The 25513-nt window shown below is 38.2% G+C and overlaps 1 long non-coding RNA gene across 4 annotated transcripts in view; it reads right to left on the reverse strand.

The window, feature by feature from the left end:
• LOC104910533 overlaps positions 1-25513 on the reverse strand; it is a 72989-nt gene that overhangs the window by 5470 nt on the left and 42006 nt on the right. For 2 of the 4 annotated variants that reach the window (XR_004159465.1, XR_004159464.1), the window contains 6 exons: positions 22245-22432; positions 20178-20331; positions 12435-12534; positions 12142-12264; positions 3806-3986; positions 1332-1480 (listed from right to left, as the gene is read on the reverse strand). This is a non-coding gene — a long non-coding RNA (uncharacterized LOC104910533). Of the gene's footprint in view, positions 1-1331; positions 1481-3475; positions 3602-3805; positions 3987-12141; positions 12265-12434; positions 12535-12889; positions 13590-20177; positions 20332-22244; positions 22433-25513 lie in introns of those variants that run through there. The other 2 variants (XR_004159466.1, XR_004159467.1) reach the window with 2 other exon arrangements.

The raw sequence follows: 25513 nt of genomic DNA on the forward strand, positions 1-25513 counted from the left end.
TTTTTCTGATGGGGTTAAAAACGGTCAAGTACAATTGCACAATATAAAAGCAAACAAATATAAACTGCAAACAACTTACGGGACCTTCAAAAGGTCAGTGCTCTTTTTCTCCCACCTTCCCAAAACAGAACACATTCTAAACTTACTCCTCCTCTCCCAATTAAGTTCCATATATCAGTCGCATATGAGGCAAAAGTTAAGATAACAGCACAATTCTAAGACATTCTATTTTTATAGCAGAAAAATCTAATAGCTTGAGACATTTTTACTACAGCGCTGAATCTTTCCTGTGGAACCAGTCTCTTTCCGCCAGTGGACTGCTGATTTAGGGACGATACAGGTCTTTCCTGCATGCTTTAAATCCAAGGTAAAGGAACTTTCAAGATTACTGCTCCAATCTGATATATTTAAGTAAAGCAACAGTGAATTCTTTCTCCCTCTCACAGAATCAGTATAGAATAGGTAATTAAATTGAAGTGTGGTTTTTGATACATTTATGTTACAGTCCTGCTTTTGCTGCATACACTACAACTGCTGTAGAGAGAAAAGAGCTGCAGTTGTTCTGTTGGCAGGAGTGCTGTAGTAATAATGGCAAATGGGAAATCTTTTCTCATCCAGAATGCAGAATGTGAGTATCAGTAGCTATGGTGCACTTAAGGAGAAATTATGTTCAGATTTTTTCTATGTAATCTCTGCAAGTCCAAATCCATCTAATGAAGATAAAAAATGATACTCTTATTTTTTACCCAATTGAATCATACAATCATAGAATCATTAAAGTTGGAAGAGACCACTAACATCATCGAGTCTAACCACCCACCCATCACCACCACCACCAATATTGCCCACTAACTATGTCCCTCAAAGCCACATCTCCATGTTTCTTGAACACCTACAGGGAAAATGACTCCACCACCTCTCCGGCAGCCTGTTCCAACAACTCATCACTCTTTTTGAGAAGAATATTTTCCTAAAATCCAACCTTAACCTCTCCTGGTGTATCTTGAGACCATTATGTTTCATCCTATCACTGTCACCTGGGCAATCTCAATCGAGGCCAATCCCCATCTCACCACAACCTCCTTTCAGGTCTTTGTAGAGAGTGATAAGGTTTCCCCTGAGCTCTCTTCTTCTCTGAATCTGGCACAAGTCATAAGACTTGTGCTCCAGACCCTTCATCAACATTACTGCCCCTCTCTGGACATGCTCCAGCATCTCAGTGTCTTTCTTGTTGTGAGGGGCCCAAAACTGAACACAGTACTTGATATGAGACCTCTCCAGTTCTGAGTACAGAAGGGCTAATTACCTCCCTGGAACTGCTGACTACCTACTTTTCATGAACCCATGCTGGCTGGGTCAGATCCTCTAGTTGTCCTGCACATGCCGTATGATGTTCTCATGAAACAAAGCAAAATCTTCAGCAACTCTGAATACCAGGTTTACTGAAATTATTCTCCCCGATAAAATTATTTCTGAGAAGCTGAAAAAGGAAAAAAAGTTGAGAAAGTGAGATTAGTAAGCTTTTGTTCGCCTAGGTATTTCTTCAAATCAGTACAAAGACAGTGTCTTGGTATAAAACGAAACAAGTTTTCACAAGGACTGTGATCGCGGGTATCCTGAGCATGGATTTGGCTATAGATAATTTGGGATTTTATATGGACTACAAGAATTCCAGGAACGTAGATCTGTCTTAATATAACGAAGGAAATGAGAAACAAATTGAATTAGCACTTACAGAACAGTAAGTTATATACGTGCATGTTCCCTTTCCTATATCCTCCCCTTAGCAAACACAAGCATTACTGAAAATGCATTACACTATGTGGGAAAGCTGAAAAGCTGCCTGCACCTTAGGACTAAAAAATTAATTTCCATCAGTCCTGCTGATAGCACTCAATAAATAAATACATAAATAAATAAATAAATAGTCCCACACTCCTCAACAGTGCTAAAGTTGCAGAACAGTAAGACAACTTTTTTGCTCTGTGGCCTGTTCTGCACTGGTGATGTACTGCCTGCCATGGTATCATCCCACTTTTGTTTACCCTTAGATGAAAATAAGGGAGCCCAACTGTAGCCTGCCTGATTTGAAGGTAAAAAAAAACAAGTTGTTCTGACACTTCTCTGTTCCCACCTTCATCATTCTGAATCTCTGTCCAGCTGCAATTCAATGTGAAAGACGAAGAAAGGTCCCGTGTTGTCTTTCCACATATTAATGAGTAGGTAGTGAGAAAGAAAGAAGTCCCATTTTTGCAGCTGTTGAGTGGCAGACTTATTTAGATGTTAGGGAAAATATATGGTAACTCATTCTGAGGACACAATTCCATTAAAAAGCTGCTTCTGAAACTTCACATTATTATTAATGAGTTTGATAATAAGTGCTGATCACAGATCAAAGCCATACTCTGTTGAGTTTTGTACACAGATTATTCCTGCCTCACTCATTTCATAAATCACAAATCAACAAATGGTGAGAAGAAGAGACAGCAGCACTCAGTAATGTTGGCAGTACTATGTACACAGCCTGTTATCGGTGCTTTTTCAAGCATTATCACAAAAGGAAATTTTAAAGTAGGATGAAATCATTTTATTCTTTTTTGTAGGTGGTAAAATATAATCACTTTAGTAGTAAAACAGAGCCGAAGAGACAAAATTTGCTGCTTTCCTTCTTGTTGAAACCTTACTAAGTCAGCCACCACGACCAGGGAACACCTAAGTGCATCCAGTTCTATGTATTGTATTTGCAAACTTCAAAGCCAGCAACTTCAATTGCTTTGCGATGACTCATTCAGCTTACATTTGTGATGTTGTGCCTAATGATACTGTCCTACTGTTCTTCCAAGCTCAATCTTTAAGCAAAAGAAAAGCACTAGGAAGGTTTTGTGTTAAGATAGATTTGAATCAGCTGAATAGAACACCCCTGAGGCTCTTGCTCTTTCAGCCTTCTACTGGTTTAACCCTTTGCATTGTGTCTACGCATTTGTCCAAGTGTGTTGGGCAGAGATGTATCTAACATGAGTAAAAGTAGACATACAAAAGGAATGGCAAGGGAAGGCTGAGCTAAAAGATCCCAACAAAATCACACATTAAGGTTGTGTGCAATTCAGACATTTATCAGTGGTGTACACACCCACGTCTCTCCTTCACAGTTTCAATGTTTTGTTTGTTGGAAGGCTACTTCCTAAGGAGCACATCAGTTGGAGGGCTGCGTTTGCCTGAAGAGGGTAGTGATGGGGACACTGTTGAAAAGAACTGAACCCTTCCGAGAAGAAAATAAAACGGGTGGTGCGGGGCATGTGGGATATCAGCAGGGAAGAAGGAAATTGAATTTCAGGAAGGAAAAAATAAAAAGAAACTTTGCATGCATCCTCATTTCAGTTTACTGAATGCCCAACAGCTGGGTGAAAACCTCATGCAGGGGAGAGAACACACAGAAAATCTGGGGTGGTTTGGGCTGGTTTCTCTGCATTTGTACCTCTCTTTCTGCGAACTGTGGAACAATTCATTTCTGTACTCCTGAAGTCTGTGCATCTGGCTGAGCTGGCAGCCCCGTTTACATGAAGATGAGACATTTAGGCTCCATATCCTTATTTCCTCCAGTCTGTATCAAAAAAGTGAGAGCCTTTTTTCTTTTTCTTTTTTTTCACCACTAGAAACATCAAAACAGGCTGTAAAATTTCCTTTCAGTCTGAAAATAAATACCAATATAAAACGTTCCTTTGTGTTCTGGTTCCAAGTTGACGCCTGTTATTGTCTTGCTAAGGAAACAAACTACTAAACCAAACAAAAGCCAAAGGTATCTAACCTTCCTTCCCCAGAGCAGCTCAGTTGTCAACTCCTTCCTGACTGATGCTCTCCAGTAGAGACAACCAGCTCTGGTGATTGCTGTTCTTCCATTTGACCGTCAGCCTCTGGTGTGGTGTATCTCTTCACTTCCCTTGTGATTTCAGACTGGAGGGGTGAAAGGTCATTTCTTTCACTGTGGGCTGTATATAATAAAGAACACATAATAGAGAACACAAAAAGTACACTTGGATAAACTTCAGTAACATTGACTGTAACTGAAATATCTCTTCTCTACAACTGTAGAAGGGAGTTTAAGAAATTTTTCAAGGTTGCAGAGAGATTTTTTTTTTTTTCAGCAAACCTTGATATCAGCTGGAAGGACATAAAAAAATAATCAGAATTAGTTAAGTGTTTCTTATTGAAAATATCATTATAGCTCACAAGAAAGTCTTTATCGTTACTCAAATTATGGCAATTTGTAAGATTCTTGAAGTAAACTTGGTGATATTGAGTCAACAACTTTACTCATATCAGTCTCACTGATAATAAAGTTGATTTAAAAATCCAAAGAGTTGTGTGAGTTTTTGCTTTTTGTAATGAAATAAACAAAAGAATAACAACTGAGAAACACAGTTTAGGCAGTCTTATGTTTTAAGTTCTTGAGTGGGAGGACTTTTATGCTGACATAACAGTTATCATAGGAATAACAAGTGAAACGAAAGCTGCAAAAGTTTGTAGGGTCCAGCAGATGAACTAATTTTGACAAGAAGAGGGACCAAAGCAGAGGAAACTGAAATAATCAGATTAGATTTATTGCAAAAAATTCTAAATAATGACAGGCATGAAAATGCTCACTCATTTTCTAAGAGAAGCAACCTGAATCGCAAAAAGCAGCATTCTCTTTAATGAGCACAGCTGGCAAGAGAAGTGTCAACCTGTTCTACACAGATCCAATTCATTCTTACTGCAAACTGCCTTGAAAATCCAGCCCCTTTTTCTTTAGTAAAGCTGTGGTTCAGGTCTTCATTGTTTTACACGTTCACAGCTGAAGCTACCTCTTTCTAGTTTCAACAAATCTCATTGCTCTCCCTGCAAAACTATTTAGCACATTGCCATTGCAGTAATAAATATCTTGCTGACTTATCACTTCCATTATGTTTTCACCTGATCTTCATCCTTTGTGTACTGCTTTCTTCTCCTACTGCAACCAACAAACTCTGTACCTTGTATTGTTCACTTCCCTCAAAGCACACCCTGGTCTGTACTTGCAGCTGACCAATAAGCACCAGCTGCTAGTGCACTCCCAGCACAGCTTGTTCCTCTTTTATAGTGATCCTTTTGCAAAGGAAAAGCTTCCCCTAAAGAAAATCTGCAAAGTCACTTCAGCTGCCTTCTTCAGATTTGTTGCAGCCTTCCTATGTATATAACATCTGATAGTGACTTGTTACCCCTCTTCTGTTGCTACTTCCTTGTTGCTTATTCTAAATTCTTAAGCTCAGCTGGACTCTGCTTTCAGCTTTGCACATGCTCATTTTCTTACCATATACTCAGGTGCAAGGTGAGGCCTGTGCTTTTTTTCCTAAGTACGTCACAACTCAAGAAACACTCCTTTACAAGAAGAGAGATTAAGCTTCTCAGCTCCTGTGAAGCCTGAGACGTACAGTGATGAAATCCAGCTCCTTCATGTGCTCCAGAGAGTGTTGAGCATCTGAGCCAGCTCTCTCAAGGAGGTGAGGCAAGGACCACTGAGATAAACATTTACAAAGAGCTCTGCAGTTATATGAGAAAGAAATAAAGTTCCTAAAAGAACCAGTGACAAAAGAACAACTGTGCCACATTACAATGCACTTTACTAGGTGACATTCCCAAGGTTTGGTTCCTCTGACTGCCTCCAATCATCAGCTGTGAAAACACTGCCCAGGTGTTGCACGGTTTGTTGCAGTGAGAATCTGCTCTTAAGGAAGATGAAAAATTGTCATGAAAAAAAATCAGGAGAAATAAATAGTTGTGCACGAAATAGTCTGTACACCTGGTTTTCTTCTCAGAGCCAAACTGTAGTCCCAGCCTTGTCCATGAAGACAAATCTACGAAGCACACTTGTGCTGTAAGTTTGACAGGAAGAGGAAAGAGGACTTCTGGAGGACAGGAAAAACAGGACTTCCAGGTACTCAGTTCTTCAGTTTGCAGTCTTGAATCTTTTGGGGCACACAGTAAGGGCCAGCTGTCGATATGTAGGAAAATCTGCCATCGTGTGAAAGTTTTCACATAACCATAAATTTCCAGATTTTTTGCTTTAGCCATTCTGAGCATTATTCATGGAAAACTCAGCATAGCTGCTCAGAAAATCAGTACAGAGACATTGTTCACTGACATCAGTAATTTTCAAAGAAACAGTGTCTTGGAAGGAAGCCTTCTATCTTTTAGAAAGGAAATTGTAAATGCATGCCACTGAAAACAAAAATACCAGAGAGAATCTGTGTGCACTGCTCTGATGTCATCTTCATTGTAACCAGTCAGAGGCTGACTGCAGACCATGCTGTACTGAGATCAGGAAGAAACATCTGGATAACTGATGTCATCCATAGGTGCCTACTGGAAGAATATAGATTTTACACTTACATTCTGCATGTGTTTGTACATGTGCACACACATGTAGAATCACAGAATCCTTAAGAGTTGGAAGAGACCTCTGAAGGCCATCTGGTCCAACCCCTCTGCAATGCACAGGGACTTAGAGCCATACTTTGTAAAGAAAGGAAGAGTTAAGCAGAGGAAAAGAAAATAGAAAAAGTCAAAAAAGGCAAGAGGAGTAGTGGAGCAGACAATCATTGCAAAAAAATGAAGATTTGGAAGTAAGAACAGGAAGTCCAGCAAGAAAGGACTCGGTCATTGGGCACCTGAGGCTACTTCCTCAATCTCTGTCTGCTCAGAGCTGATCTCGCTCCTTCCAGACTGAACAGAAACAATGGCAGAGGGCATTCCTCCATGTTCACCAACTGCTTAAGAGTGGGAGATGCACTCTATGCAGGCTTGGCAGAGGCCACGATCTCCAGCCCAGAACATTTGCACATCCAAGTCACCGCACAGTGACACGCTACTGACAGCCAACAGAAAGAAAACCATTTACTTCAGAGATTAGCTGTGGAAAATAGGAATGATTGTCCAGGACCCAATGGCCTGTAACAAAAGCAACTTCACTTTTCATTACTGGGCTCTCCCTGAGTAATTAATCTTTTCAGAAGACAGGGGACATGTTTTTCTTTCTCTCAAAATAAGCAACAAAATAGTGCCTGTAAATTTTCCAGAGGTTTTACCAAGAGATATTTCAGGCCTTTTAAAACTAGATAAGCAAATAAATAAATATTTTTATTATTTATAATATTAAATAATTAAATAAATAAACACTTCTTTTAGAAGTACAGTCTTCTCTTTCATTCTCTTAAAAGCTGGGAGACCTGGAAAATATGGCTGAACACCCAGGGTCTAGTCAATGCAATCACTTACATTGTCAGAGCAGGTTATGACAGTGACGCTCTAAACATCATCTGAGCATCACAGAAAGCATCCACCTGTGCTTTGTACTGTAGTCCAAGGAGCAGCTAACAGCTGCTCACCAGCTCATGCAGAACTGCCTGAGGCACAGCTTGAGAAACTACAGGCAGGATGGGTCAAGGGGCAATGCCTGGGTTCACAACACTGTCCCCAGGTGGGTTTTGAGTGTTGAGCTCTGTAGCAAGTAAACTTACCTCTTTCTGCTCCATGGGGAGCAGACTCTGTAGCTGTGCTTTTGAAATGTTCCACAAAAAATAAGGCTTGATACCTGGGCAAATTTGGGTGTCACTGAGGTCAAGACCACCTCTAGTCACCTTTTCAGTTAGCTAGAGAAGGCCTCCAGAAAACTCTTTGTTGCATGACCCATACAAAGGACTCCAGCATTAATGGCATTTAGTCCCTCTTTTATGTACTACCTTGAAAGCTTGCAATGACCCTAACATTTCTTGGCATTCTTTTCTCAAAATTAGAGCTTTTTTTCTTTTTTAAACATCTGAACTGCAGAAAAGGCTCCATTTTAATATGTGACTACGATTAATTTGGTGTTTTGGTACAAGAAGATATAATAAATCCCTGTATACACTACTGTGTATTGTTTAATTCTGTGAATAGCCAAAAAGCAGAGAGCAGTAAAAAAGATCAGCTATCAGCTTCACACCTGCTTGTGGCATAAAGTGCTCGAATGGAGCCCTTCTGTGTTCCACAAGAAATTGTTTTTTTTCTCACACTTCGTAATTTAGTCTGTCACTACGGACAAGTGTCTAAATAGTTCAGTTGCACTTTCATGTGGTATAACCCATGCACTCTAAGTTGTCCCCTGCAGCTGTTCAGGAAGTTGTTAAGGGATATGATCATTAATAAAAGAGTGTCAATCTCATACAAGACTAAACACTGGAGAATATAAAGATCTGGGGACTGCCTGAGAATCTTCCCTGATCCAATTAGCACAACAGCAGGTGATGGCAGAGATTAAATTAAAGAATACAACTTCTGTCCAACTTATTACTCACCATGCTGATCATGGCCATGGCCTGGTAAACAAATTAGCTGACTTACAGAAACACAAACAGGAATTCACTGGCTCAAGAAGAATCTAGAAGAGTGTTCTGCCTTGCACATTATCAGAAGAAACCTCAGTATCCCAGGCTTGCACTATTCTTTGCAGCACTCCGTGCAGAAAGGACTAAAAACCAGCAAATAGCTTGGGGAGAACTAAAAAGCCTCTTTGATTTGCTTGGGACATAGGTTTTAACTCTCTGTCCTCGCTTTGGTTGGGATAGACTTAATTTTCTTCCTAGTAGCTGGTACGGAGCTGTGTTTTGAAGTTAGGATGAGAATAACATTGATAACACAACGTTGCATGGCAGTGTGCATATTGAGTCAAGGACTTCTTAGCTTCTTGCACTGCCCTGACAGCAAGGAGCTGAGTGTGCAAAAGAAGCTGGGAGGTGATTGAATGAGGACAGCCAAAATTGGGCAGAAGGATATCTCATACCATGTGGCACCACGTAGAACAATAAAACTGGTCAGGGGAATTGCTGCTGCTTGGAGACTGTCAGAGCACTGGTCAATTGCATTTTGCATCACTTGATTCTTTTGTTCTTTCTTGCTGCTTTCTTTATTATTTCTTTTATTTTTTAAACTGTATTTTCCTCAATCCATGAGTTCTTGCACCTCTTTCAATTTCCTCTCCTACCCCACTGTGGGCGAACTGCTGTGTAGTATTTAGCTGTCTGCCAAGTTAAGCCACAACACTGTCTTAGGAGAATTCAAAGTTTTACTGGCAGACAAGACGACTGTTGCAGACAGAATTTTTTTTAACTGTTTGTACTGGCAGATCCATCATAAGAAGTTCCTTTTCTTCGCAGCACACAGAATTATTCTGGATCCAGAGTAAAGACAGAATTGGGAAGAGACTGAGACAAGCCCATCCCTAAACAAAAGGAGATACATTGTATGCACTGCTCTTATCTATCTATATATAAGAGAGTATCCTACTCTCTTATCACAAGAACAGCTTTCAAACAAGGCCATAGTTTCCGAATATCTAAGTCATGTACTGAGCGCGTGTCTGGATAGATCTCTGTTCCTTGGAGTGCCCAGAGAAAAACAAATATGTGGCTCTGTAAGAGACAGCTTAGCTGAATATGCAGTTGGGATTTTGGGCAGCTTTGCAATGTTGTCCTGTGGTGGCTCCCTTTCTACTACAGTGAATGGGACTCACTCAGACAACCTGTTTTGATACTGCCCCACACCATCTGAACTGCACTGAAAGAAACAGAAAAGCTCTGTCTACTCGAGAAATAGACCAAATCAATTTGAAAGCACAAACAAGTTACAAGCAGGTGTGCAATAAAATAATACTTAATAGTTAGCCCAATACTTAATACATAGTCCAAACTATAGGTTGTATGAGATTAACAGAATGGAATGGCTACATCCCAAAGATTCAAACATCTCTTCTCACCACTTTGGTGCCTGCTAAACAGAGGAGAAGATAGTGAAGGAATGGTGCCTGAATTCTCATTCTGCAGTGACATACAAATTGTAACACCTTTAAATAATATCCAAAAAATAATGGCTAGCCCACTCCATTTTGAACAAAGAAGGTTGTACATTACCGTTTTGCCTTTTTTTCTTCTTTAAAACAAACAACTTCCTCCCAAAATAACCCACAGTTCCACAGTCTGAGGTTTTCTGAGTGGTAGTGCCAGCAATGATGGTAATTCATCAGAAAAACATTTTCTTCTCAAAGGACAATGGTCAGGGATATTTACTCATGCGAAATGAAGTTCTTTGCTTTTGTAACAGATCTGGCAGCACATAGTTAGTCAAAAGAGGACTGTGTAATGCGGGAATAAGAAATGGACATACCTAAGCAATCTTGTTTGCTCTCAACCTCAGTCTTACATATCTACAATATGCTGCAGTGAGAAAATCTTGGCAATAAGAGTGTACCAATGTGGGTGACACTTTACCTTCAAACACCAGAAGCAGTCAAAAGTAAAAAACATTAAAAAGAAAACAAAACACAACACAAGTGACAGCCATTTTCCAGATGCCAAAGTCAAAAGTCTGCAGGCTAAGGCTGAAGTAAGAAGATGCTAACTGTGTGGGCTCAAAGAGTTTTGCAATTCTCCAGCTTCCCTATATTATATTAGCCACGGGTCAGGAGAAATGAATAGCCATACCTACAGCATGAATTCTGCTGAGAGCTCAAGTGCATTTGCTATTAATTATTTGTCATTGCAGGTTCACCATCATTAATGCCAGGGCTATGCATGATCACTCAGCAGCACTCATTTGGTTTAGATCAGCTGTAGTATTTTTGGCACACTAGCCAGAGCATACATTACAAAGTGCTCATTGTTCTGGATTTGTGGGAATGAGTAATATCTGATCTGACATAAAGCATTCTAGTACAGCATCAGTCTGTTAAACCTACTGCTTTTACACAAATCTGAATTACCTCTGTGAGTTTACACTGGATCATTGTTGCCAGAACATCTCTTATCCCATCCTCAGAATCATGAAGTTGGCTTTACTATAGAGTCAACAGATGGCTTCAGCTGAACTCTTAAAAATGAATCTGCTCAATCTGCTCAATGCATTGCACACCACCAGCTACCATGTCAGTAACTACATCACTAAAGAAGTATGTTCAAGTGTCAACTGGAATTTTCCTAGACCCTATTCCTCTTTCTTCACCAGTAGACAATATCCAGAAGAGTGAAAAAGGATAAGCATAACATTAAATCCATTAGTGATATTCTGTCCTTGGACTTGTTTAGATGCGATTTGTGGTGCACACTTTTTTTTCCAGCAAGGACTGCTGAGATGAAGCATGTACACAGGCTAAAGCTAAAAGAGATCTAGTGGAAAACAAAGACACAGTTTGAGGCAGCAAATGTTGGGGGACAGGAAATATTCTGCAAAAACATCATGCCACGTAGGAAGATAAATATGTAGCTGAGAGGCAATGATACAAGATTTACAGGAAACAGCAGATCTAGGAACCATTACCACAGCTACTTCAGGAAAAGCAAACACTAATTCATGTCAAGAAGCAATGCTCATGAAGGGGTGGTTGTTTGTAGTGTTACAAATGCTTGCAAAGTTTCTCAGTTCACATGATCATAAGCTACAGAAGCTGGCTGCCACCCTTGTAGCCAGGCTGTATAAATAATGAGGAGCTGATTGCAGCTGGCACATAATCTTGGGATCAATGATAAAGCAGTAGTATTAGACTCAATTATTAGAGGAAAGAATTAGCCTCATTTTGAAGCTAAAGAGCAAATCCAGCTTCGAATAAGAAAATTTAAAAAAACTAATCATGCCATTTGAAACATTATGGATGATGTCGAGAATATCAAACATGAATGGCCAGCCAGCAGGGCAGGGAAAACTAGGCTTAAATACTGAATTATATATCACATTTCTTTTGAAAGACAAGGTGGAGAAAAACGGTGATCAGGAAGTTTCCCAATGCTCTCAAAGTACATTTCTTTCTAAATAGTATCTATAATTTCAAGAAAAGGGTCTCCAGGACAGCAAATAGAGCTTAGAAGCAGAAGCTCTGTGTTTATCAGTCCATCTCAGCCTGCCCAAGCACAGGGTTTACAACATGGAAGTTGATTAAACCCAGGCAGATCTGTCAACCCAAAGCCACTGAAACAGAGCACTGTAAATAACAGAGGATACTAGACCTGTCCAAACAAACCTTCCTACTTTATATACTCCGGTCTTCTGTGATATGAGAAAGGGTTTCTACAGTGACAAATGATACAAATCAAACATTCAAACCTTTATCACATCCCAGGTACAACTGTTAATAGAAGGCAGGACCTTCGCTGCCTGCCAAGGGACTCTATGTCAACTGAATGGGATCCAGGCAGGCTCATTGTCTTAAACATCACGACTTTCCACCTGAAAATACACGAGGTTGAGAAAGAAGGCATCACGGTATGACAAATATTAAATATCCTGGAAAATCGATTATTAAACAAAATGTTTACATGCTGTAGCTGAGGAGAACTGAAGTCTCCTAAACCTTGGTTATCCTTTGTGGAACTAAGAATCATTAAGGGCATACTCACAAAATTTCATTTTCTGCGTTAGACTCCTGGAACTTGTGAAGTTTTAAAAAATTGGATTGCAATGATTCTAACTGTTCTCACAGCAACCAATAACTGAAATCTGAAAAACAAAGTAGAAAAATTGTGAATTACACACAGACTTTGAACTATTACATCCTTTTATAGTCCTTACAGCAACAGTTCCTTGCCCCAAAAGGCATCCTGGGAAGATGTAAAATTAATGCTCTATAAGATAAGTCAGAAGACACAAATGTGCACGTATTAAAAAATAAGAATAGTTTCTGCTCTTGGGCATGGAGCAAATCAATACACTGATTTGACAAAATGCACATTGACAGATTATGTATTGAATATGGATACACAGATTAATTATGCTATTGATTAGACATGTCCTCATTAACCAGCAGCTACATAGCTTTCATGATGCAAAAGCATACACTTGGATTAACACTTACATGGTCTGCTTGTACAACAGGCTACCGGCTTGCTGCTATTTTGGGAGAAGGATGTGTAGAAACTGCAATTGCCTCCATGGGTTGCCTCAGAAAGGAAAAGTCTTATGAAATAGCCATGTTTCAGTTATTTATTATTATGCATTATTCTGCTTGTCTGTTTTCCTGTTTTTTTTTCTTACCAAGATGTTATTTGAGCCAATTTGCTCCTGTTTACATGCTGAAAAATTAACTTACCGCACACCAGGAAAGTAGGTTTAATACTACAAAGTTTATGGGTGGAGGGTTTCCAATTGATTTTTCTTTTCTTCCTTTAATAAGATATCACATTTTATTGTGATTGCCAACTGACTTGTTGGTCCAAGTGAAAAATCATTTGTGGTTCAGCAGTGAATCATTTAATTTTTTACTGGTCACTGTCATTGTCAGTCCAGTTATGAAAGAATATTTCTTGACTTGGACTGGAAGGGACCTTCTTCAAACATCAGTTTCCCACATCCTATTTAGCAATAAGAAGTCATTTCCCAACATAACAGCAGGACTATGTATGCATCGATGATATGACAAACAAAGTCAGGATCCTGTGCAGAACCTTCCACAAAACATCCATCCCAGCAAGGAAAGGTATAAATGGTTCAAGCAAAAAACAAAAACAAAAACAAACAAACAATAAATAAAAAAAAAGAACAACCCAAACCCCCCCCCCCAAAAACCACACTGCACAACAAAGAGACTACAAAGACAGAGGCAACTGAATGCGGAAAAAAAGGAGTAAAGATTCAGAGGAAACTTCAAGAAATTATACCTTACTTACTCATACCTAAAAACTAATCTGAAACACCATGTTAAATAGGCATGTAGTACACAATGGACTCATACACTCATTCAGATCACCTGCACAAATTCTGCATATATACAGCGCACACAAGGGTATCAGTTTTGTGTAAGTATATATTCCCTTCTGTTTCCCCTATTTGTTTTATCTTCCAGCTTTAGTCAAGAGTAGTGGATAACAAAATGGACAATGGAATAAATGAAATACAGATATCTAAAGCATTCCAAGCCAGCAAATTAAACAAAGCAATTTGCTGAATTCCTTCTGAACTTTGTGCAAACCTATACAGAAAACATTCTTCCTTGCTAATCAAAGAATGTTGCATGTGAACGAGAGTAATTGTTTATAACACAAAGCAAGCAATGCCTGTAAAACTTGGGACCATTTTGTTTTTTATGCATCTTGAAAGAAGGTGGATTGACCTTCAGTTGTGAAGTCTATGAGCAAAATTTTTATATATGCCTTATCTCAGTTACAGCTTTGGAAATGTAGCTAAATACATTGCATGTGAACAAAAAAAATATATCTTTGCCTTTGAATAGGATTCTCAGGGAGCTCTGATCGTTAGACTGTGATTTAGCAACATCTGGAAAACATTAGGGAAATGCCCCAGGAAAAGGCTACCTCTCTGAATCGCTTAATTTTCAAAGAACGTACAAAAGACTCAATGGCTGCAAGAATCTAGCTTCAGTATCTGTGTTCCTCTTATATAATTTGGTCTGCTGCCAGTTTCTGAAGGTTATCTTAAAATGAAGATCCTTTCAGAGGAAACATTTAAATACCTCAGAGCTTTAAGGAAATACGCTGCAGACCCTTCCTTGGACAATGCTAATCAAAAACAGAAATACAATTAGAAAAGAGTTTATTGAGATATTGAATATAAAGCACAATAGATTGCAGAATGTTCAGTTCAGGAAAATAAAACAATCTACTTCATTAGATTTTTTCACTTAATAGCAAGATGAATCAATTTTCACTGAAGAGAATATATATATTTCTAATAAATAAACAAACGAACAAACAAACACAACAAACCAATGCACAAACAGTTTTGAAAACTTGATCCTTTGTCAGTTTTTACCTGGAACAGATTAGAGAGCTGATTAGGGATCTGTAGGGCTGAGAAATTAGGAGTCCTGCTGTTATTATGAGTCAATGAATGTTAACATTGTTAAGGAATCATAGGGTTATAGAATGCCTTAGTTTGGAACAGGTCATAAAGATCATCTAGTTCCAACCCCTCTGCTGATGGCAGGATTACCACCCACTAGATCAGGCTGCCGGGGTCCCATCAAACTTGGATAATAAATAGCACAATATAATTTTAAGTAATCAGTAGGTGGGCTTCTTACTTTGAAGGAGACAAATCTTTGAGCAATATGGTTTTCCCTCTTAGAGATGACTTTTTACTGAGACGCCTAAACAGTTTTGACATCCACATTATTGCCAAATTCTAAAGATGGTTAAGGACATGATAGATACGACTGTTTTGCCAAGCAGCAAAAATTTGCAAGAAAATCTTAGACTGCTTCCACTTTTTTTTTTTTTTTGAGATTGTATTAGGGATCACTTTAGCAGTCTTTGAAAGACATAAAAAGATCGGTGTAAATTCAAGCTTTTTAGAGTAGAGTAGATTTCCTGCAGAAATGAATATTATATCTTTTTTTTTTTTTCCCTCCCCTCTGGGTTCTTTCTTCAAACAAGAAGCAAACAATCTACATTGCACCGATTGGGAAAAAAAATCTTATTTTCCATGTCTGTGCCCTGAAAGAAAAAAAAAAAGTAGATGAAAGGATGGTGTTGATGCTTTAATTAGTAACAGATCAAGCTTCATGTCAGAGTTTAATCAACAAAATGGCATACGTAAAGTAATAGTTGCAAGATAGCAATGCACAGCTCAAGAAAAAACAAAGGTAATCCTATTTCCTTCAGATCACTATAAAGTCTTTAAGAATCGGTAAGAACCCAGTGGCAGGAGACCACCAGACATACTAGTTTGTCAAGGAACAAAGCTCTCATAGTGTGATGGGCAAAAAAGCATGAAATTCTTAAGTAGAATGAATTAGTCTTCAAAAAAGGCAGGTATCTGATCAAACTTCTAACTATTAATCAGTTGTCAAGCAATTTTACTACTTCTACTAAATTCAGAATCATATTATGAATAATTTCAGCCTCATACCATCCGCAAAGCAGCCTGAATACTTTACTTCCATTCTGGCCTGTACAGCAACAGATTACTCATTAAACAGCATAATGATCTGCAAAGAATATTGTGGAAAACCAACTGTAGTACTGGCTTATTGGAGGTCATTAAAGAATGACATTTGATTCTACAGATGCACTGAAATCAGCTGGGTTGCTAACACTAGCCAAAGGTCTGGTTTTGTGTGCGTGGGCTAATCTCTCCTCGATCACTCCCACATGGATTAAAGTTTGTATTTAGTTTTCACAGTAGAAGTAAAAGAGAAGCTATCACTGGTAATAACAATTCTACTCACATGTTGGATCAGGTTCATTCCTGAAATAATTCCAGTTGAAGCTGTTCAGACTAATATATGCATTAATTTAATCCACTAGATTTGCCTATTACATTCTATCTTGGGTCATCCTTATATTCTCACTAACCAGCAATAGATGTAACACACTGTAAGGAAAAGAGTTGCTAATAGCAGTGATGTCACCTAAGTGAAAACACATGCTAACTAAACTCTAATATGTGCAAGGAAGTATGTTGGCAACTGCAACAAATAAGATAGTAACTGTGGCATTCTCATATTGCCATGTCTGACAATACAAAGCATAAGAAGCAACTAGAAATCTAAAGGAAAACTGGAGATGCCACCCCTGAAGAGAAAATCCACAGAACAATCTAAACATCATTTTACATTAAAAGCACAGAAAAATATATAGAAAATTCCATCAGTTACCTTGTATCACCATTTTTTCTCATATGCAATGTGAAAAATACTCAAACCTCACCTCATCCATGTGAATAGAGCTGAGTAAGAACTCTGATCTGAAGGATGAATGAACCTTTGAACAAGTCATTTGAGAAAGGCAGAGAAACTTACCATGATGCAAAAGATAAACTGCCTCTCCATACACATCTCTCACTGCCCTATTCTACCCTAAACTAAAAATTTAGTGAAAAAAATTTAGAGTTACAATCTAAGCTAGAAAGAAACATCATATTGTGCAAGAATTTCGCTTATAAACTCCTCTCATTACTCTTAAGTAAATTTTAGATACTTGGTGTCCTGATTGCCAGCAGCAAATTTTCTTTAGGTTACCATACATCAGATCATTTTGAGGCAAAACCACTTCCAGTTTGTCAACACATTTCCTGCAGTAAAGGCTACAGAGGAACCAAATTGTTATGCAAGTCATCCCGTGCATCAAATGTCCTCATAAGAATTACCGCTGTGGAATCAAAGACCGAACACATGCTAAACTGAGCTGATCCAGGCAATAGAGATCACATCCTACCACAGTTTATTTGCACTGTTTTCATGAAGCAACGGTGTTATGTCTGACTAGTCAGCTCTTTGGCAACCTGCAAACAAACTATAGAATCAAGGTGGGGGTTACACTGAATAACCCTTTTCTAGCATAAGTGTAGCAGAGCTAAGAGATGCTGACTTTCCAGGACAATACAACTTTCCCCCTTCCCTCTCCCTGTCAGCTTCCCATTGTGCTATTGCTGATTATTACTCTCTCTTTACCTCGCAGAGTGAAGCGTTCTAGGAGATTCCTTTATTTCTACAAAGTCACACTTTCTCCTCCCCCCATTAAATGTTCTCCCTGGTCAAGGCTTTTTTTTTTTCTTTTCTTTTTTTTTTCCCCTCCTACAGTAGGTCAGCATGTAAAAATAAGCAGGTCCCACCCACCCAGACAGTAGGTCAATACATAAAAGAAACAGGTTCTACCCACTCAGAAAAAAATAGAGACATGCTGAAATATTTCTTTTCCTCTCACTAATCCATAAGCAAACCTATAGATTCTAGTTTACTTTTACACTAAGTCTGTTAACATTTGAAACAACAAAGACTGCCACACTTACATGCTGCTTGAGTTCTCAAACCATTGCCTCTGCCTTGTAACTGTGGCAAACTTTGCAGTGGTAGCTGCAGACTACAGAGTTGTTCTCGCTTGCGCAGTCATAATAAGAGCAGCATCTGCTAGTACTGATAGGCAGAGGAACAAACTCTGGATTCAGGACACAGCAGTAGACAAGCAAAAAGAACAAATAGTACTTACTATCTGCTTTAAGCATTTATAAAATAAAGATCTAGTTCCAATCTTCCTGACATAAGTAGGTACGCTTTCCACTAGATCAAGCTGCCCAGGGCCCCATCCAATCTGGCCTTGAACACCTCCAGGGATGGGACAGCCATAGCTTTTTTAGGCAGCCTGCCCCAGTGCCTCACCACTTTCTGAGAAAAGATTTTCCTCCTAAGACCTAACATAGATCTATTTTCATAGAATCATAGAACCATAGAATCATAGAATGCCCTGTGTTGAAAAGGACCACAGTGATCATCTAATTTGAACCCCCCTCCTGTGTGCAGGGTCGCCAACCACCAGACCAGGTTGCCCAGAGCCACATCCAGCCTGGCCTTGAATGCCTCCAGGGATGGGGCATCCACAGCCTCCTTGGGCAACCTGTTCCAGTGTGTCACTGCACTCTGAGTGAAAAACTTCCTCCAATATCTACCCTCAACCTCCCCTGTCTCAGTTTAAAACCATTCCCCTTCTTTAGTTTAAAGCCATTACCCCTTTCTTCTATCACTATTCTCCCTGATGAAGTGGACAGATTTCCTGTAAGCCTCCTTTAGGTACTCAAAGACTGCTATAAGGTCTCCCCAGTGCCTTCTCTTTTTCAGGCTGAACAACCCCAACTGTCTTTGTAGGAGAAGTGTTCCACTCCTCCGATCATCTAAATCTGTAAATTCATAGCAGCTGATGATGTATATCCACTCTCAGAACATCTTTTCTGTTACTGAAAATAAAGATCAGACTTTTTCCATAAAAATAAATCATATTATACTTCTGTCCACTTTTGAAGGCACAGATATTTAATCTCTATTGATCTATTTAGACAACCCTTCATTTGTTGGCATTTGCTCAGCACGTGCACTTGGGTACATAAGTGCTTGTTATACTCACTTAGATTTCTATTACTTGTACTGAAGTGCTTTTTACAAACAGCAGCATCTCTTGTGGTTTTAATCAAAGACATTTGCATGGCATGACCCACTTAGATTTGCAGCTAATGCTGTGAACTACTTTATTTTTTCAACTATCCAGGCTATGCAATTACTGAATGGCAAGCTCACCTATATCACTAAACACCTGCCAAGAGGAATACTGCAAAATCATCATCTTTCAAGACATTTAAGCTGGGCTGAAAAAAGCAATAGTAAGTATGTAGCATGAAACTGGATGAAAAACAGATACATAAACATTTCTATCTGTAATCTCTCTGACATATGGATTGTTGCTGAAGTTTAAATTCTGAGATTGACTGTCTTAGCATTTATTCACTTCTAACATGGGTCTTCTCAAATCTTGCCTAGGGAATGGCACCTAAGGCTAACTGTGCTCATATCTCTTTAAGATATGCACAAACAGTAAAACCGTGGAAGAGTGAAACAACTTCCAAAAAATATTCCGGGTCATTGAGTCTGACTGGAAATAGCATGAACTGTATCTGGCCATATTAGTCATTTCAAAGTCTATTCACAGAAACAGTGTTGCCTGATTGCAAGACGCCTTGTCAAATCTTGGTAAACTTAGCATAATCACAACCCATCAGCAGGACAAAGCAAATGAAGTGCAAATATTAGAAGATGAAACAATTACTTTTTGTTGAACACAGAGGAACAGTAATTATGATCTGATTTTCTTTCCTTTTTAATAGCTTTATGTCATCTACTTCCACTGTGTGTGCCTTTGCTGGGGAGACTGTATGGTTAAAATTAATCTGCTTCTGGTCCACAAGGTCTTTTCCGTAATGTATTATTGGAAACTCTCACTCTGATGATTTATTAATCTAATGTATCATTATAGAACTGACATGTCACACAGTTCTGTTCTTTCTTACTGTCAAGTACTTTGGTGAATGTCTTCGTGAACGTGCTTCTGGCCAGCAGTCATTTCTAGAAATACGTTAAAGGCAATAAATAAAAAGATGAGATAAGGAATATCTTCTTGGTGAAAAAAAATAAAGCTGATGCCAAAAACAGTGTTTTGACACTACTTCTAGCGTAGTATTTCCTTTGCTGGCTCTCATTGTTCCTGGGAAGCTAATGGAAGCTTTAGGATTAAGAGTAATCAAGAAAGATGGTAACCAAGTTGTTACAGACAAGGTGGCCTAACACTGTATTCCTTATCTCCTTTCTATTATCCCCCTCTTCGCTACAAGTGCAAAGTACACTTTTCTCATCAAGGTCTTACTCCTGGCAAGTCAGGACAGCTGTTCCTAGTCTCTACTGCATCGCAGCATGCCTCTGCTTCAGAAGTGAGTGCCTGGAACTCTGTCCATTGCTTTTGCCTCTACCATCTGGTATAAGAGATTTTGCTTTTTCATGCAAATCTTGCCTCTTTCATTCTGCAACAGAAATTTAAAACAAAAAAAAGAAAATGGTAAGATGAGGCATGATTTACAGTCCCTAGCAGTTAAAATAATTAATACAAATATTTAGCATCATTGAATTATAAATGCAAATGTAAATAACAACTTTTAAAATGAATGTTTTGTCATCAATTATGAAATAAAAATCAAACAATTGCCATTATTTATTTAAGCACATAAGCTCGTTCTGCAATTTCTAATTACATTTTGTTTTAACAGTCCATGATTACAGATTCAAAGGGATGACTAGTTTTGATTTAATCTATGTAAATAAAAAAAAACAAGTACTACAAAAGTGGCACTAAAGCTTAGACAAAAAAGTTTATAAAAGATCATCTTTAAAACTGATTGTCTTAACACCCATACTATTGACTAGCACCCATACCAGTAACTTTAGCAATTAGTGCAATGCATAGAAACATTATTAAATATATACATCTATATGTATATGTGTATATATATATGTATGTTTATATGTATGTATTTATATGAAAATGTAGGAGAAAAGTTTTCAAGTATTTCCTGTGAAACTGCACAGAGTGCAACATGTCTTTTATACAGTTATTTAGAGAAGAGATAAGTGGATCACTATTCGTAGTTTACTTGTCTGAGAAGTTTGTAGAACCATTACCCTTTGAACAGGACAGCATAAGACAGAAAGGAATTGCATAGAAATCAGAAAAGAATAAATATTGAATCTTGAGGTTTTGGTGAGTCTTTGAAAATTATAATTCAAAACCATTATATTAGCATCTACTCTGAGAGAGCAGAACGAATATTTCCTATGGAAAGTTTATTTAGTAAAGGTAATGTCTTAAATGGTAAATTGTTAAGACTCCATTTAGGGACTCCTAGGTGAAGGTTGATTTACAACGAACTGTTTTGGGCACTGATCTGAACAACAGCAGTTTTATGCTTCCTCAAAAACAGAAGTATCAGAAAGCACAGAAGTTACTAAGAAGGAAAGGACACTAAGCCAGAACTTGCTGAGAAATCTGTGCTACCACTATCCTGTCACAAAACAAGTATATGGCAGGTGATCATGGAGTGCCATTGCACAGAACTGTGGGACAAATCAGCTGTAGTAAGACTACAGGAAAAAAAAAACAACAAGACAAAGAAAACATCAAGAAAGCATTTGTTGTACCCAGAAAATAACAAGCAGATTATCAACTAACAGAGACAATTTCTATGACTATATTTTTACTAAAGAGTTCTAATTTTCCATGTTGTCCAAAAGCACGGGCTGATATTGCTAAGTCTTTTAGGTAGAAAAAGATACAGAACCAGTAAACTTAATTTATCTTATAAATAAGTAACAATTCCTATCGCTGCACTCAATGAATGTTCTGCAATGTGAAAACTCTCGGGATTTCCAGGTAAATACAGAATATTAAGTAGCAAAGACAATAGGACCTCGCATAAAATCACTAAAGTCAGTGAAATAAAAGAGCCAATCAGCTTAAGTTAGCCCAAGATCATTAACAAAATACCTAAATTTGATACGATTAAAACAGAGTATTTGGAATAGACCCCTGTGTTGGGACTCACAGAGTGAAAATAATTAATATTATTATTTTTAATATTTGGAAATGTTTTCTTTTTTTTTTTTCCTACTAAAATTAATTCGTTACCCCTAATTTAAAAACTTTTCCCCCTCTATTATTCTTTTCTTCTCTTCTTTCTTTTTTTTTTGTCCTCAAGAATAAAGATGGATTTCCTGAAATCTTTTTGGCCAGTTGGCTGCATACTGCCCCAAAGTATCTCTGTATGTTTTATTGCTCTGGCTTGGTAGCATGTGGCTTTTCAGCAGTTTTGAAGGTAGCAGAAATAGGTGTTGTGAACAACCTCAGCTAAACCAAGTAAAAGTTAATTTAAAATGTTCTCACATCAAAGAACAGTAGAAGTAAGTGTAGTGATAGAAGTTCTGCAGTCAGTGTCACTGGGCAGTTTTTTCCTGCTGGCTTCAAATATTAATGGTACTGCTTGCACACTTGCAGGTTCCAGAATTTGAACGGTTATTATTGCTTTCAAGTTGGAAGGAGCCCATGTGGATCTTTATCAAACAGCCTTGTAACTGAAAGAAACATAAATATAGGAGACGTTAAAAAAATAAATAAATAAAAATAAAAATTAAAAAACCCACAAATGATGAGTAAGTCAATGAAAATAGACTGTCAGAAATGGTCAGGCAACATCCATAGTTGTATTGAATTAATTATGCAGTTACCTTGTTTTTAAAGAAACGTTTCATGGGTTCAGCTTTCTTGGGGCACTATAAACACCTAAGTCAATTCAGAGGTTTGCATGTATCAAGGAACAAATTCCATGGAATTTAAGAGGGAAACTGCCATTAACATACAGCAAATTACAAATGGAATTTTAAGAAAGCTTATAAATCCAGTGGTCAATTTAAGTGCACTTGTTTCCCCCGAACAAGAAGCAGAACTTTGAGGACAGCTTTCCCACATGCTCCCAACATAGGAAATATCCAGAAGTGGTGAGTTAATCACAAAGCAATTGGATACTTTCACACAATTTCTTAATGTATTTGATCTACTAAGTTTCCCAATCAATTTATTTTAGCATCTGAAATGTGTATAGTTCATCTGCCAGTTAGAAAATAAAAAGGTTTTAGAACTTTTCTGAATGTATATTTTGCTATTAATACCAAGAAGTCAAAAGGAGCAGAGAGAACTTTTCCAGGTTGTGTTAAGAGAGCTAGCTGCCTTTGTAGTGATAACAGTGGTAATTCATATACAGAAAACGTTTGCATCCAGTGGCATTTCTACATAACAGTATTCATTCAGAAGAAAGAATAAAAAAAAAAAAACTGTGCTCAGGAGCTTGTATTTAGTTACATTAATTTCTATATCCTGGAACAGATCTAAGCATTTCAATGTCCTCAGTATTCCTGTTGGTAACCAAGGAAGTTCTTTGCAAGTCAGACAGAGAATCTGACTACTAGGTGCCTAGTTAGTTAGAATGCCTCTACAGAACACTACATTATTAAGGGAGGAAAAGAGAGGCTGCATTTCATGGTCCTCACTTTCTTTGGCTACCGCATTGCTAAATGGAGTTTAGGGCACCTAACACCTTGAAATACCTGGCTTTCAAAGAGTCAATTCCCTGAATAAGTCAGTCTGAAACAGAGCATGTAATCTGTGTCACCTCCAAATTATGCTCTAAATATCCAGTTAAACGATCAGTTAAGTAATGTTCCACATTAAGGAACAGAAAGGGAAGGGGCACAACAATAAATTTCACAAATACAGGAAATGGTGCCTGGGAAGGATTTCCCACATTAAACATTTACCATCCAATTCTCTTTCTGCTTGCCTCCCCTGGCCGTGGCTGTTTTATGCTTCAGTGTTTGGGACACCAACAAGAAAATCTTCAAATTTCTATTGCAGATTATAACAAGTTGGTTATTTCTGAGGCACATAATTTACTAACTCTCATGCTATGATTCATGTGTATTCTCTTTTCTTTTTGAGATAGGAAGAATAAAGACTTGCATTTGAAAACCTGTTCTGAAAGGTAGGCAACAAATACCAGAGGATTCCTAAGCTGGACAGATAACAGAATTTACTCAAGACACAGACTTAACAACACCAAGTGTGTAGGTGTCTGGTCTAGTATTAGATACGGAGGTTGGTGGCCCTGCCTGTGGCAGGAGGGTTGGAGCTTGATGATCCTTGAGGTTCCTTCCAGCCCAAGCCATTATATGATTCTATGATCCATCTTCATATTTTATTTTTGAAGTTTTGAGCAATACAAGTTGTTTGTAAAACTAGTGTGGCTCAGTCTTCTCTATTTATTGCTATTGAATTCAGGCAAACTTTATAAATACGTATCTATCAAACTGACATCATCCTGAAGGAGTTTTCTTCTCTGCCTTTCTTTCTACCAATCGACCTTTCTTCCTTTATGTCATTTGTAATCCTGAAGTATCCTTTTTGTTTGCTTTTGAGGATTAATTTTTATTGTTTTCATTGTTTAAATCTCATCCTAACTCCTATCTGCCTTTAACTTTCAAAACCTCTCTTCATTTCAGTGTGCTTCACAGCACATTCTTGTCTTCTGATCCCAGGAAGGCCTTCTGTAATTCCATCTGTCTTTCAAAGGCACTTACCCCTGTAAGATACCAACTGCATCTACAAATATGCTGAGAACAGGCTGCAGGCATAAAGCTGTCCTGCATGAGATTTTGCTGGAGATGTAGGAGCTAACTCTATTCCCTATCTTAAGATTGTGCCCCTTCCTCAGCAGTGTATGCATCCCAGTTGATGTGGCAAACTGGGACAAGGCACAGATAGTCATTTACAATATTTTTCAAATGTATACCTTCTAGATGACAAGGAAATTCTTAGATAGGCTGTTAATTACTCACATGATCTACCGTAACACACATTTTCTCCATTACAATACCTGAAATTAAGACCTAAGTCAATGCCATACCATGGAGGACTTACTGTGAGAAGATACTGGGATTGAATCAGTGTTTCCATAATTTTAATTAATATTTTAAATAAATATTCAATCAAAAATTAGTAAACCTGGAGTCTGGAGAAAAATCTGCAGAAAAAAAGATTGGTAACGGAATGAAGAGAAAACAATGAGCAAGCAGGGGGAAGAACAAAGCCACAGGAGGGCCTGTTTAAGGATAGGCATGGAAGTGTGGCAATGATGTATTTTATTTTGTTTTTATGTTGCTGCAGCTACACAGGAAAGAACACAAAAGGTATTCCCAACATTAGTTCTGGACAACTGGGTGTAACTTTGGTTCCTCATCTTCATCCTCTCAGATGCCTATACAGTCATTACAAAGGGATAAGGACACAGATGAATGCTCATCTTGACTGAAAGTAGACAGAAATTGATGAGTAAAGCTCCCAGTAGAAAAGAACGTGAAGCAATGATACTTCAGCTGGTCTCCACAATTCAGCTGGCCTTCACACGGTTACAGGAATGATGTAGCTGTGCTAACTTCCCAGTCAGATAAAATGAGCCCAGGGAGAGCTCCAGAACAATTGTATCTTGAAAGAGTTAACTTTTTTAAGCTCAGGGATCTGGCATTTGTTTGCCTTACAAAGTTAACATATAGTGCCTTTTGTCGTAACAGCCAGTAACACTAGTGCAAATGCTGTCTCTCAAA

This window comes from Meleagris gallopavo, chromosome 4 (assembly GCF_000146605.3).
Source record: "Meleagris gallopavo isolate NT-WF06-2002-E0010 breed Aviagen turkey brand Nicholas breeding stock chromosome 4, Turkey_5.1, whole genome shotgun sequence".
NCBI lineage: Eukaryota > Metazoa > Chordata > Aves > Galliformes > Phasianidae > Meleagris > Meleagris gallopavo.